A 12,785-nucleotide genomic window follows, 5' to 3' on the forward strand; every position below is an offset into this window, starting at 1 on the left:
CAAAAGAGCAGGATGAAGTCTCTCTGACCAGCACTAACACTGTGTGATCAGTCAGGTATTACAAAGCTGCATGTTCTAGGTGACAGGAATATACAGACATGATGGAAATGAACACCAATGTTATTGCACATGGTGTCTGGGCGAGCAATAAAAACACTGTGACATGGGATGAAAATTCTTTACCTATTGCTTCCTCTCAGCCCTTTTTTCTAGAGTCTGATGTAGCAGCGATATCAATCAACATACACGGGAAAGCTGGGAGTAGCTGACATTTGATCCAGGATTTAACAAACATAGCATGCGACCTCAACAGTACGTTCTTCATACATCAAAATAAAAAGATGTTTCAGAAGCTCTTTATACTTTGACCTTTTGGATTCATCCTTCATAAGGCACAAGTTGACAAACTTGATAAAACTGGGGAGAATTCCCTTTCCTCAGAATTACTTAGCTGCGGAGGATCTCCTTTCATGACTTGTGTTAGTTGATCAAATACACTATTCCACTTTGGATAAGGAAATCGGCCCGTGGCCAACTCATACAATGTGATCTCCAAACTCCAGACATCATAGCAGACATCATATGCTTGTCGTGATGTACTTGGGTCTATTCTTTCAGGTGCCATGTATGGCCTACAGCTAGCATCTTTTGTCTTGGCAATAGAGTCCACAACCTGTCCACTGATGCTGAAGTCATAGAGTCTAATATTTTCACTTCTGTCCAGAAGAATATTGGAAGGTTTGATATCTCTGTGAATAATTTTCAAGTTCTCTTTTAAGTGGTTTAGTGCTTTCACAGTTGCTAAAGTGATTTTGCCTAAAATTTCTTCTGTAATAACATCGTCTAATACACTATATACATATTTGTAAAACTTATCAAATGAGGTAGACATGAGTTCCATACAGATCAAGCAGTCACCCTCTCTGAAGAGTGCACCATAAAACTGAACAATGTAAGGGCAATCACTACTCCAAATTACTTCGTCCAAATCCATAAGAAGTTGTTTTTGTTCTTTTTCATCCACTGTTGACCAAATTTTTTAACTGCCATTATTTGTCCACTTGGTTTGTGGACCATTTTGTTGACAGAACCATAAGCTCCTTGTCCAATTTCTCCAAGGTTTTTCAAGTCCTCTGCAGTGAAATCCCAATGTTGTTCAGCAGAGACCTCCAGTTTTCCTGATAACTCAAAGCTGTGTGATCTCGGTCTCTCTACGTGTGGGTTTTGAATTCCTGTAGGACTGGGATTCAGAGTAAACTTTGCTGTAGATTTGAAAGGTGGAGTTGCAAAATTTAACTTCAGTGCTTTGCATTTACCCTGCATGCTGCTGACAGCTGGGTGACCTGGCGCCAGGGATCCTATGGGGCTGGGGTGCCACTGCAACTGTCGACCCGGTGCAAGAAATTTCTAAGCAGGAAAGTATTCAAGATGTAGCCTGGTTGCTTATAACAGCATGTTATCAGATATAGGAGCAAATAAATGACTTGAAGTTAGTGCTTATATTTAAAAGGAAAGCAGAGCATAAGTTCAGAAAATGTGCATATTAGCCCTGCAGTAAAGAAAGAATCCAAGCAGGCTTTAGAGCAATCACTTGCTAGAGAGATTAGCATTACTAAAAGGGAGCCAAGTGCTAATATCCAAGACAATGAGTAAAAAAAAAAAAAAAAAAAAAAAAAAAAAAGACTAGGAGGCATTTCAGAAGTCTTTGGGACAGCCCAGAGGTCTACCAGGAAATAATGGTTTCAGGGGCCAAGTCCTGGGTTCTGCTATCTCACTCAGCCTCAGGACACTGCCCTTCATATCCTGGCTGCTCTGGCTCCAGCCTTGACTCAAAAGGGTCCAGGACACTGCTTCAGAGGGCACAAGCTGTAAATCAGCAGCTTCCATGTGGTGTTAAGCCTGTGGGCACAAAGAATGCAAGAGTAAAGGAGCCTCGGCAACTTCCACCTAAAATTTCAAAGGTTGTATGAGAAAGCATGGATGCCCAGGCAAAAACTTGCCACAGAAATGGAGCTGCAACAGAGTGCCTCTACTAGGGCAGTGCTGAGGGGAAATATGGCATTGCAGTTCCCACACAGACTCCCCACCAGGTCACTGCCTACCTAATGGAGCTGTGAGAGGGGGCTGCCATCCTCTAGACCCAACAACAACAGAGGTAAGCGCAGCTTGCACCCTCAGCCTGAGAAAGTCATAAGCACTGGGACTCCAACCCATCAGGGCAGCCATGTCAGCTGCATTCAGCAATTCCATAGAAGCAGAGCTACCCATGGCTTTGGCAGTCCACTCCTCACACCAGTGTGCCCTGGATGCAGGACATCGAGTCAAATGAGATTATTTTGGAGCTTTAAGATTCAATGAATATCCTGTTGGGTTTAAGACTTGTGTGGGGCCTATTAGCCCTTTCTTTTGACTGAATTCTCTCTCGCTTTTGGAATGGGGATGTTTACCCAATGCCAGTACCACCATTATATCTTGGGAGTAAATAACTTGATTTTGATTCTACAGGTTCATAGATGGAAGGAACTCGACTTGAGTCTGAGATGAGGCTTTGGAATTTGGACTTGAGAACTTTTGTGTTGGGGCTGAAACAAGTTAAGACTCTGGGGGACAACTGAGAAGGGATTATTGTCAGGCCTCTGAGCCCAAGCTAAGCCATCATATCCCCTATGACCTGCAGGTATATATCCAGGTGGCCTAAAGTAATTGAAGAATAACAGAAGAAGTGAAAATGGCCTGTTCCTACCTTAACTGATGACATTACCTTGTGAAATTCCTTCTCCTGGCTCATCCTGGCTCAAAACCTCCCCTACTGAGCACCTTGCCACCCCCACCTCTGCCCACCAGAGAACAACCCCCTTTGATTGTAATCATCCTTTACCTACCCAAAACTTATAAAATGGCCCCATCCCTACCTATCTCCCTTGGCTGACTCTCTTTTCGGATTCAGCCCGCCTGCACCCAGGTGAAATAAACAGCCTTGTTGCTCACACAAAGCCTGTTTGGTAGTCTCTTCACATGATGCGAGTGAAATTTGGTGCCATGACTCAGGTCGGGGGGGACCTCCCTTGGGAGATCAATCCCCTGTCCTCCTGCTCTTTGCTCCGTGATAAAGATCCACCTACGACCTCAGGTCCTCAGACCAACCAGCTCAAGGAACATCTTACCAATTTTAAATCGGGTAAGCAGCCTCTTTTCACTCTCTTCTCCAACATCTCTCACTATCCCTCAACCGCTTTCTCTTTTCAATCTTGGCACCACACTTCAATCTCTCCCTTCTCTTAATTTCAGTTCCTTTCCTTTTCTCGTAGAGACAGGAGACGCGTTTAATCCATGAACCCAAAACTCCAGCACCAGTCATGGACTCAAGAAGACAGTCTTCCCTTGGTGTTTAATCATGCGGGGATGTCTGCTTGATTATTCACCCACGTTTCAGAGGTGTCTGACCACGTGGGGATGCCTAGCTTGGTCCTTCACCCTTAGTGGCAAGCACTGCTTTTCTGGGGGGCAAGCACTCCACCACCCCTTCTCTCTGTGTCTCTACCCCCTTTTCTCTCCCCTTGTATCTCTCTACCTTAACCCACAAATATGGTACACCTCTACTCCCTCCCTGGCAACCAATCACATGCCCATTACTGTCCCATTAAAACCTAATCACCTTTACCCCACTCAATGCCAGTAACCCACCCAAAGCATGCTTTAAAAGGATTAAAGCCTGTTATCACTCTCCTGTTACAGCATGGCCTTTCAAAGCCTATAAACTCTCCTTACAATTCCCTCATTTCACCTGTCCTAAAACCAGACAAGTCTTACAAGTTAGTTCAGGATCTGTGTTTTATCAACCAAATTGTTTTGCCTATCCACCCCATAATGCCAAACCCATATACTCTCCTATCCTCAATACCTTGCTCCACAATCCGTTATTCTGTTCTGGATCTCAAACATGCTTTCTTTACTATTCCTTTGTACCATTCATCCTAGCCTCTCTTCGCTTTCACTTAGACTGACCCTGACACTCATCAGGCTCAGCAAATTACCTGAGCTGTACTGCCTCAAGGTTTCACAGACAGCTCCCATTACTTCAGTCAAGCCCAAATTTCTTCCTCATCCATTACCTATCTTGACATAATTCTTCATAAAAACACACATGCTCTCCCTGCTGATCATGTCCAACTAATCTCCCAAACCCCAATCCCTTCTACAAAACAACTCCTTTCCTTCCTAGGCATGGTTAATGCAGTCAGAATTCTTACACAAGAGCTGGGACCATGCCCTGTATAGCCCTTCTGTCCAAACAACTTGACCTTACTGTGTTAGCCTAGACCTCATGTCTGCATGCAGCAGCTGCCACTGCCTTAATACTTTAGAGGCCCTCAAAATCACAAACTATGTTCAAGTCACTCTCTATAGTTCTCATAACTTCCAAAATCTATTTTCTTCCTCCCACCTTATGCATGTACTTTCTGCTCCCCGGCTCTTTCAACTATACTCACTCTTTATTGAGTCTCCCACAATTACCATTGTTCCTGGCCCAGACTTCAATTTGGCCTCCCACATTATTCCTGATACCACACCTGACCCCCATGACTGTATCTCTCTGATCCACCTGACATTCACTCCATTTCCCCATATTTCCTTCTTTCCTTTTCCTCACCCTGAACACACTTGGTTTATTGATGGAAATTCCACCAGGCCTAATTGCCACTCACCAGCAAAAGTAGGCTAGGCTACAGTATCTTCCACACCTATCATTGAGGCTACCGCTCTGCCCCCCTCCACTACCTCTCAACAAGTCAAACTCATTGCCTTAACTCAAGCACTCACTCTTGCAAAGGGACTACACTTCAGTATTTATACTCACTCTAAATATGCCTTCTATATCTTGCACCACCATGCTGTTATATGGGCTGAAAGAGGTGTCCTTACTACACAAGGGTCCTCCATCATTAATGTCTCTTTAATAAAAATGCTTCTCAAAGCCCCTTTACTTCCAAAGGAAGCTGGAGTCATTCACTGCAAAGGCCATCAAAAGACATCAGATCCCATTGCTCAGGAGAATGCTTATGCTGATAAGGTAGCTAAAAAAGCAGCTAGCATTCCAACTTCTATCCCTCATGGCGGTTTTTCTCCTCCTCATCTGGCCACTCCCACCCACTCCCCCACTGAGACTTCCACATTTCAATCTCTTCCCACACAAGACAAATGGTTCTTGGACCAAGGAAAATATTTACTTCAAGCCTCACAGGCCCATTCTATCCTGTTGTCATTTCATAAACCTCTTCCATGCAGGTTACAAGCCACTAGCCTGCCTCTTAGAACCTCTCACTTCCTTTCCATCATGGAAATCCATCCTCAAGGAAATCACTTCTCAGTGTTCCATCTGCCATTCTACTACTCCTCAGGAATTTCTTAGGCCCCCTCCCTTCCCTACACATCAAGCTTGGGTATTTGCCCCCTCTCAGGACTGGCAAATTGACTTTCTCACATGCCTGAGTCAGGAAACTAAAATACCTCTACACTTTCACTGGATGTGTAGAGGCCTTTCTCACAGGGTCTGAGAAGGCCACTGTGGTCATTTCTTCCCTTCTGTTAGACATAATTCCTTGGTTTGGCCTTCCCACCTGTATACAGTCTGATAACAGACCGGCCTTTATTAGTCAAATCACCCAAGCAGTTTCTCAGGCTCTTGGTATTCAGTGAACTAACGGTCTTTTAAAAACACACCTCACCAAGCTCAGTTACCAACTTAAAAAGGACTGGACAATACTTTTACCACTTTCCCTTCTCAGAATTCAGGCCTGTCCTTGGAATGCTACAGGGTACAGCCCATTTGAGCTCCTGTATGGACGCGCCTTTTTATTAGGCCCCAGTCTCATTCCAGACACCAGACCAACTTGGACTGTGCCCCCAAAACTTGTCATCCCTACTATCTTCTGTCTAGTCATACTCCTATTCACCATTCTCAGCTACTCATAAATGCCCTGCTCTTGTTTACACTGCCAGTTTACACTGTTTCTCCAAGCCATCACAGCTGATATCTCCTAGTGCTATCCCCAAATTGCCACTCTCAACTCTTAAAGTAAATAAATAATCTTTGCTGGCAGGGCTATGCTGAACCTCCTTAGGCACTCTCTAATTGGATGTCCTGGGTCCTCCCAATTCTTAGTCCTTTAATACCTGTTTTTCTCCTTCTCTTATTCCATTTAGTTTTCCAATTCATACAAAATCATATCCAGGCCATCACCAACAATTCTATATGACAAATGTTTCTTCTAACAACGTCACAATATCATCCCTTACCACAAAATCTTCCTTCAGCTTAATCTCTCCCACTTTAGGTTCCCATGCCACCCCTAATCCTGCTCAAAGCAGCCCTGAGAAACATTGCCCATTATCTCTCCATACCACCCCCAAAAATGTTTTCCACCCCAACACTTTACCACTATTTCATTTTATTTTTCTTATTAATATAAGAAGACAGGAATGTCAGGCCTCTGAGCCCAAGCTAAGCCATCATATCCCCTGTGACCTGCATGTATACATCTAGATGGCCTGAAGTAACTGAAGAATCACAAAAGAAGTGAAAATGGCCTGTTCCTACCAGCCTGGCCAACACGGTGAAACTTCATCTCTACTAAAAATACAAAAAGTAGCTAGACATGGTGGTACAAGCCTGTAATCCCAGCTACTTGGAGGCTGAGGCAGGAGAATCACTAGAACCCAGGAGGCAGAGGTTGCAGTGAGCTGAGTTAACACCACTGCACTCCAGCCTGGGTGACAGAGTGAAACTTCACCTCAGAAAATAAATAAATAAATAAATGTATTGGTGAAGAAGTGGGGAAAAAGGAACCCTAGTATACTGTTTACAGGAGTATAAATTGGTACCGTCATTATGGAAAACAATATAGAGATTCCTCAAAAACTTAAAAAGAGAACTACCATACTATCCATCAATTCCATTTCTGGATATATATACAAGGGAAATAAAATCAGTATCTTGAAGTGATATCAGCACCCCCCAGGTCCATTGCAACATTATTCATAATAGCCAAAATATAGAGACAACCTAAGTGTTTGTCAAATAAATGGATTTCTAAAGTAGACACACACACAAACACACACACACACGAAATATTATCTAGCCTTAAAAAGAAGAAAATTCTGTCATTTGTGACAATGTAGATAAACTAGAAGGATATTAGGTGAGGTGAAATAAGCCAGACACTGAAAGACAAATATTGCATGATCTCCCTTATATGTGGATTTTTAAAAACTTGAGTTGGCTAGGTGTGGTGACTCATACCTGTAATCCCAGAGCGTTGGGAGGCTGAGATAGAAGGATTGCTTGAGGATAAAAGTAGGACATCAGCCTAGACAACATAGCAAGACCTAGTCTCCATTAAAAAAAAAAAAAATAGCTGGGCATGGTGGCACACACCTGCAGCCTGAGCTACTTGGGAGGGTGAGGCAGGAGGATTGCTAGAGTCAGGAGTTAAAGGTTGCACTGAGTTATGATCATGTCACTGCACTCCCCATCTCTGAAATTTAAAAATTATATAAATAAACAAACAAGCTGAACTCATATAAGTAGAGATTAGAACATTGTTTGCCAGGAAATGCAATGTAAAAAAAAAAAAAAATCAAGAGCTGTAAGTAAAAAAGGGTACCAAAGTTTAGTCATGTGGGATAAATAAGCTCTAGGGATTTAATGTACAACATGGTGACTACAATACTATATAATAACTATAAAATACTTTATTATAGATTTGTAATTTGCTAAAAGAGTTGATCGTAAGTATTCATAGCACAAAAAATTAGTATGTGATGTATACTTCACATACTCAAGTATACTTCAATAAAGACAGAAAAATTAGGCAGGAAAAATCCAATAAATCTACACATATATTACTATCATTAATAAGAGATTTAGTAAATTTGCTGAATAAAATTTATTATACATAAAATAAAATAATCATAATTAATGTACTAAAGACTGTAATGGAAAGGATAGAGGACATGCAAAATCAGATAGGTAATTCTAACAGGGAGATCAAAATACAATAAAGAATCAAACGAAAATGCAAGAAGGCAAAAATACAATAACAAAAATAAAGAAGACTTTGCTGGGTAACAGGAGACTTGAAACAGTTAACGGAAATAATCAGGTAACTTGAGAATAGGGAAACAGAAATGACAAAAACTGACACAGACATGGAAAAACTAGACTGTAAGAAACAGAACACTACATCCAAAAGCTGTTGGATAATATTGAATGGGCATAACATGTGTAATTGTAATCCCCCCCCAAAAAAAGAAAAGAAAACATGACAGAAAAAACATTTGAAAAAATAATGACAAAATAAAAACTGTGTCAGACACAAAATCACAGATTCAAGAAGCACAGAGAATAAGCAGGGCAAATGTCAAGCAAACAAGCAAAAAAAATCCACCAAAACATTTCAAATTCAAGCTAGTGAAATTCAAGCAAAAGAAAATTATGAAGGCAGACAGACAAGAAATGACATTACCTACAGAACATGAGAATTACAGCAGAATTCTTATCAGAAATCCTACAGGCAAAAAGAAAGTAGAGATGAGGGGCCAAGATGACCAAATAGGAACAGCTCTGCTCTGCAGTTCCCAGTAAGACCAACACAGAAGGTGGGTGATTTCTGCATTTCCACCTGAGGTACCAAGTTCATCTCATTGGGACTGGTTAAGCAATGGTTCCAACCCACAGTGGGTGAGCAGAAGCAGGGTAAGGTGTAGCTTCACCCCAAAAGTGCAAGAAGCTGGGAGACCACCCTCCCCCAGGCAAGGAAAGCCATGAGGAACTGTGCTACCCAGCTGGGTTAATATGCTTTTCCAATAGTTTTTGCAATCTGCAGATCAGGAGATTCCCTCATGTACCTACACTACCAGGGTCCTGGGTTTCAAGCACAAAACTGGGCAGCTGTTTGGGCAGACACCAAGATAGCTGCAGGAGTACTTTTTGGTACCCCATTGGCACCTGGAACTCCAGCAAGATGGAACTGTTCACTCCCCTGGAAAGGGGACTGAAGCCATGGATTCAAGTGGTCTCACTCAGCAGGTCTCCCTACCATGGAGTCCAGCAAGCTAAGAAACACTGGCTTGAAATTTTCACTGCCAGCATAGCAGTCTGAAGTCGACCTGGGAAGATCAAATTTGGTGGGGGAAGGTGCATCTGCCATTACTGAGGATTGAGTAGGTGGTTTTTCCCTGACAGTACTAAGGAGGCTGGGAGGTGTGGACTGGGCAAATTCATCAGAATGCGGCAAAGCGACTGTGGCCAGTCTGCATCTCTAGATTCCTCCTGATGGGGAAGGGCATCTGTGAAAGAAAGGTAACAGCCCCAGTCAGGAGCTTACAGATAAACTCTCATCTCCCTGGGACAGAGTACCTGGGTAAAGGGGTGATGGTGGGTGCAGTTCAGTGGATTTATTCATTCCTGCCTGCTGGATCTGAAGAGAGCAGCTGATTCTGACAAGAAGGATTCTTCCAGGACAGTGCACAAGCTCTGCTAAGGGATAGACTACCTCCTCAAGTGGGTTCCTTACTCTTATGCCTCCTGACTGGGGACACCTCCAGACAGGAGTCAAGAGACACCTCATACAGGCGAGCTCTGGCTGGCATCAGGCTGGTGCCCCTCTGAGATGAAGCTTCCAGAGGAAGGAGCAGGCAGCAATGTTTGCCATTCTACAGCCTCCACTGGTAATACCCAGGTGGACAGGGTCTGGAGTGAACCTCCAGCAAACTACAGCAGACCTACAGAAGAGGGGCCTGACTGTTAGAAGAAAACTTAACAAACGGAAAGCAAAAACATCAACAGGAACATAAAGGACCCCCACAGAAAAAACCCATCCAAAGTTCATTAGCCTCAAAGATCAAAGGTAGATAAATCCACAAAGATGAGGAAAAACCAGGACAAAAACACTGAAAATTCTGAAAACCATGCCTCTTCTCCTCCAAATGATAGCAACTGCTCTCCACCAAGGGCAAAATACTTGACAAAGAATGAGATTGATGAATTGACAGGAGTAGGCTTCAGAAGGTGGGTAATAACAAACTCCTTTGAGCTAAAGGAGCATGTTCTAACCCAACGCAAGGAAGCTAAGAAGCTTGATAAAGGTTACAGGAACTACTAACTAAAATAAACAGTTTAGACAGGAACATAAATGACCTGATGGAGCTAAAAAACACAGCACAAGAACTTTGTGAAGTATACACGAGTATCAATAGCCAAATTGATCAGGCAGAAGAAAATATATCAGAGATTGAACATCAACTACTGAAATGAGGCATGAAGAAAAGATTAGAGAAAAAAGAATGAAAAGGAACAAACAAAATCTCCAAGAAATATGGAACTATGTGAAAAGACCAAACCTACATTTGATTGGTGTACCTGAAAGCGATGCTGAAAATGGAACCAAGTTGGAAAACACTTTTCAGGATATTATCCAGAAGAACTTCCCCAACCTAGCAATAGAGGCCAAAATTTGAATTCAGGAAACAGAGAGAACACCACTAATATACTCCTCGAGGATTGCTGGCAAGATGGCCAAATAGGAACAGCTCTGGTCTGCAGCTCCCAGTGAGAACGATGCAGAAGGTGGGTGATTTCTGCATTTCCAACTGAGGTACCCATTTTATTTCATTGGGACTGGTTGGACAGTGAGTGAAGCCCACAGAGGGCAAACTGAAGCAGCATGTGGCATCACCTTACCCAGGAAGCGGGAGAGGTAGGGAAATTATCTCCCCAATCCAACGGAAGCCATGAGGGACTGTGCCTGAGGAACAGTGCACTCCAGCCCAGATACTGCACTTTTCCCACGATCTTGATAACCCACACACCAGGAGATTCCCTCCAGAGCCTATGCCACCAGGGCCCTGGGTTCAAGCACAAAACTGGGTGGCCATTTGGGCAGACATTGAGCTACTGGCAAGAGTTTTGTTGTTGTTGTTGTTTGCTTGTATTTTTCTTCATACCCCAATGGTGCCTGAAATGCCAGTGAGACGTAACTGTTCACTCTTCCAGAAAGGGGGCTGAAGCCAGAAAGCCAAGTGGTCTGGCTTGGCAGGTCCCACCCCCGTGGAGTGCAGCAAGCTAAGATAAACTGGCTTGAAATACTTGCTGCCAGCACAGCAGTCTAAGTTTGACCTGGAACACTCAAGCTTGGTGGGGGAGGGGTGCCTGCCATTGCTGAGGCTTGAGTAGGCGGTTTTACCCTCACAATGTAAACAAAGCCTCCAGGAATTTTGAAATAGGTGGAGCCCACCACAGCTCAGCAAGGCAGCTGTGGCCAGACTGCCTTTCTAGATTCCTCCTCTCTGGGCAGGGCATCTCTGAAAAAAAAAAGGCAGCAGCCCCAGTCAGGGACTTATAGAAAAAACTTCCATCTCTTTGGGACAGAGCACCTGGTGGAAGGGGTAGCTGTGGATGCAGCTTCAGCAGGCTGAAATGTCGCTGACTGATGGCTCTGAAGAGAGCAGCAGATCTCCCAGCACAGCGTTCAAGCTCTGCTAAGGGTCAGACTGCCTCCTCAAATGGGACCCTGACCCCTCTGTTTCCCCACTGGGAGACAAGTCTCTCAGTAGGGACTGAGAGAACTTCATACAAGAGAGTTCTGGCTGGCATCTGGCATGTGGCCCTCTGAGACAAAGGTTCTAGAGGAAACAACAGGCAAGGATCTTTGTTGTTCTGCAGTTTCCACTGGTGTTACCGAGGCAAACAGGGTCTAGAGGTGACCTCCAGCAAACTCCAGCAGACCTGCAGCAGAGGGGCCTATTAGAAGGAAAACTAACAAACAGAAAGGAATAGCACATCCACTCAGAGTCCCAATCTGAAGGTCACCAACATCCAAGATCAAAGGTAGATAAACCCATGAAGATGAAGAAAAATCAGTGCAAAATGACTGAAAATTCCCAAAACCAGAACTCCTCTTCTCCAAAGTCACAACTCCTCAGCAGCAAGGGAACAAAACTGGATGGAGAATGAGTTTGACAAACTCATAGAAGTAGGCTTCAGAAGGTGGGTAATAACAAACTCCTCTGAATGAAATAAGCATGATCTAATGCAATGCAAGGAAGATAAGAACATTGAAAAAAATAATTAGACAAATTGCTAACTAGGAAAACCAGTTCAGAGAAGAATATAAATGACCTGATGGAGCTGAAAAACACAGCACGAGATCTTCGTGAAGCATACACAGATATCAATAGTCAAATCGATCAAGTGGAAGAAAGGATAGTAGAGACTGAAGATCAAATTAATGAAATGAAGGGATAAGACAATATTAGAGAAAAAAGAATGAAAAGGAACAAAAAAAGCCTCCAAGAAATATGGAACTATGTGAAAAGACCAAATCTACATTTGATTGGTGTACCTGAAGGTGATGGCGAGAATAGATCTCAGTTGCAAAACACTCATCAGGATATTATTCAAGAGAAGTTCTCCAACCTAGCAAGACAGGACAACATTGAAATTTAGGAAACACAGATGAAACCACAAAGATACTCCTCGAGAAGAGCAACCCCAAGACACGTAATTGTCAGATTCACCAAGGTTGAAATGAAGAAAAAAATGTTAAGGGCAGCCAGAGAGAAAGGCCAGGTTACCCACAAAGGGAAGCCCATCAGACCAACAGCAGATCTCTCTGCAGAAACCCTATGAGCCGGAAGAGAGTGAAGGCCAAATTTCAACTTTCTTTTTTTTTTTTTCTTTTTTTTTGAGACAGAGTCTTGCTCTGTCGCCCGGGCTAGAGTGCAGT

The 12,785-nt window shown here is 43.3% G+C and overlaps 1 pseudogene; it reads right to left on the reverse strand.

The window, feature by feature from the left end:
• Positions 1 to 233: 233 nt before the first annotated feature.
• Positions 234 to 12,785, reverse strand: part of LOC105503685 — a 40,398-nt pseudogene continuing 27,846 nt past the window's right edge.

This window comes from Colobus angolensis, unplaced genomic scaffold, assembly GCF_000951035.1.
Source record: "Colobus angolensis palliatus isolate OR3802 unplaced genomic scaffold, Cang.pa_1.0 Scaffold87, whole genome shotgun sequence".
NCBI classification, from domain to species: Eukaryota; Metazoa; Chordata; class Mammalia; order Primates; family Cercopithecidae; genus Colobus; species Colobus angolensis.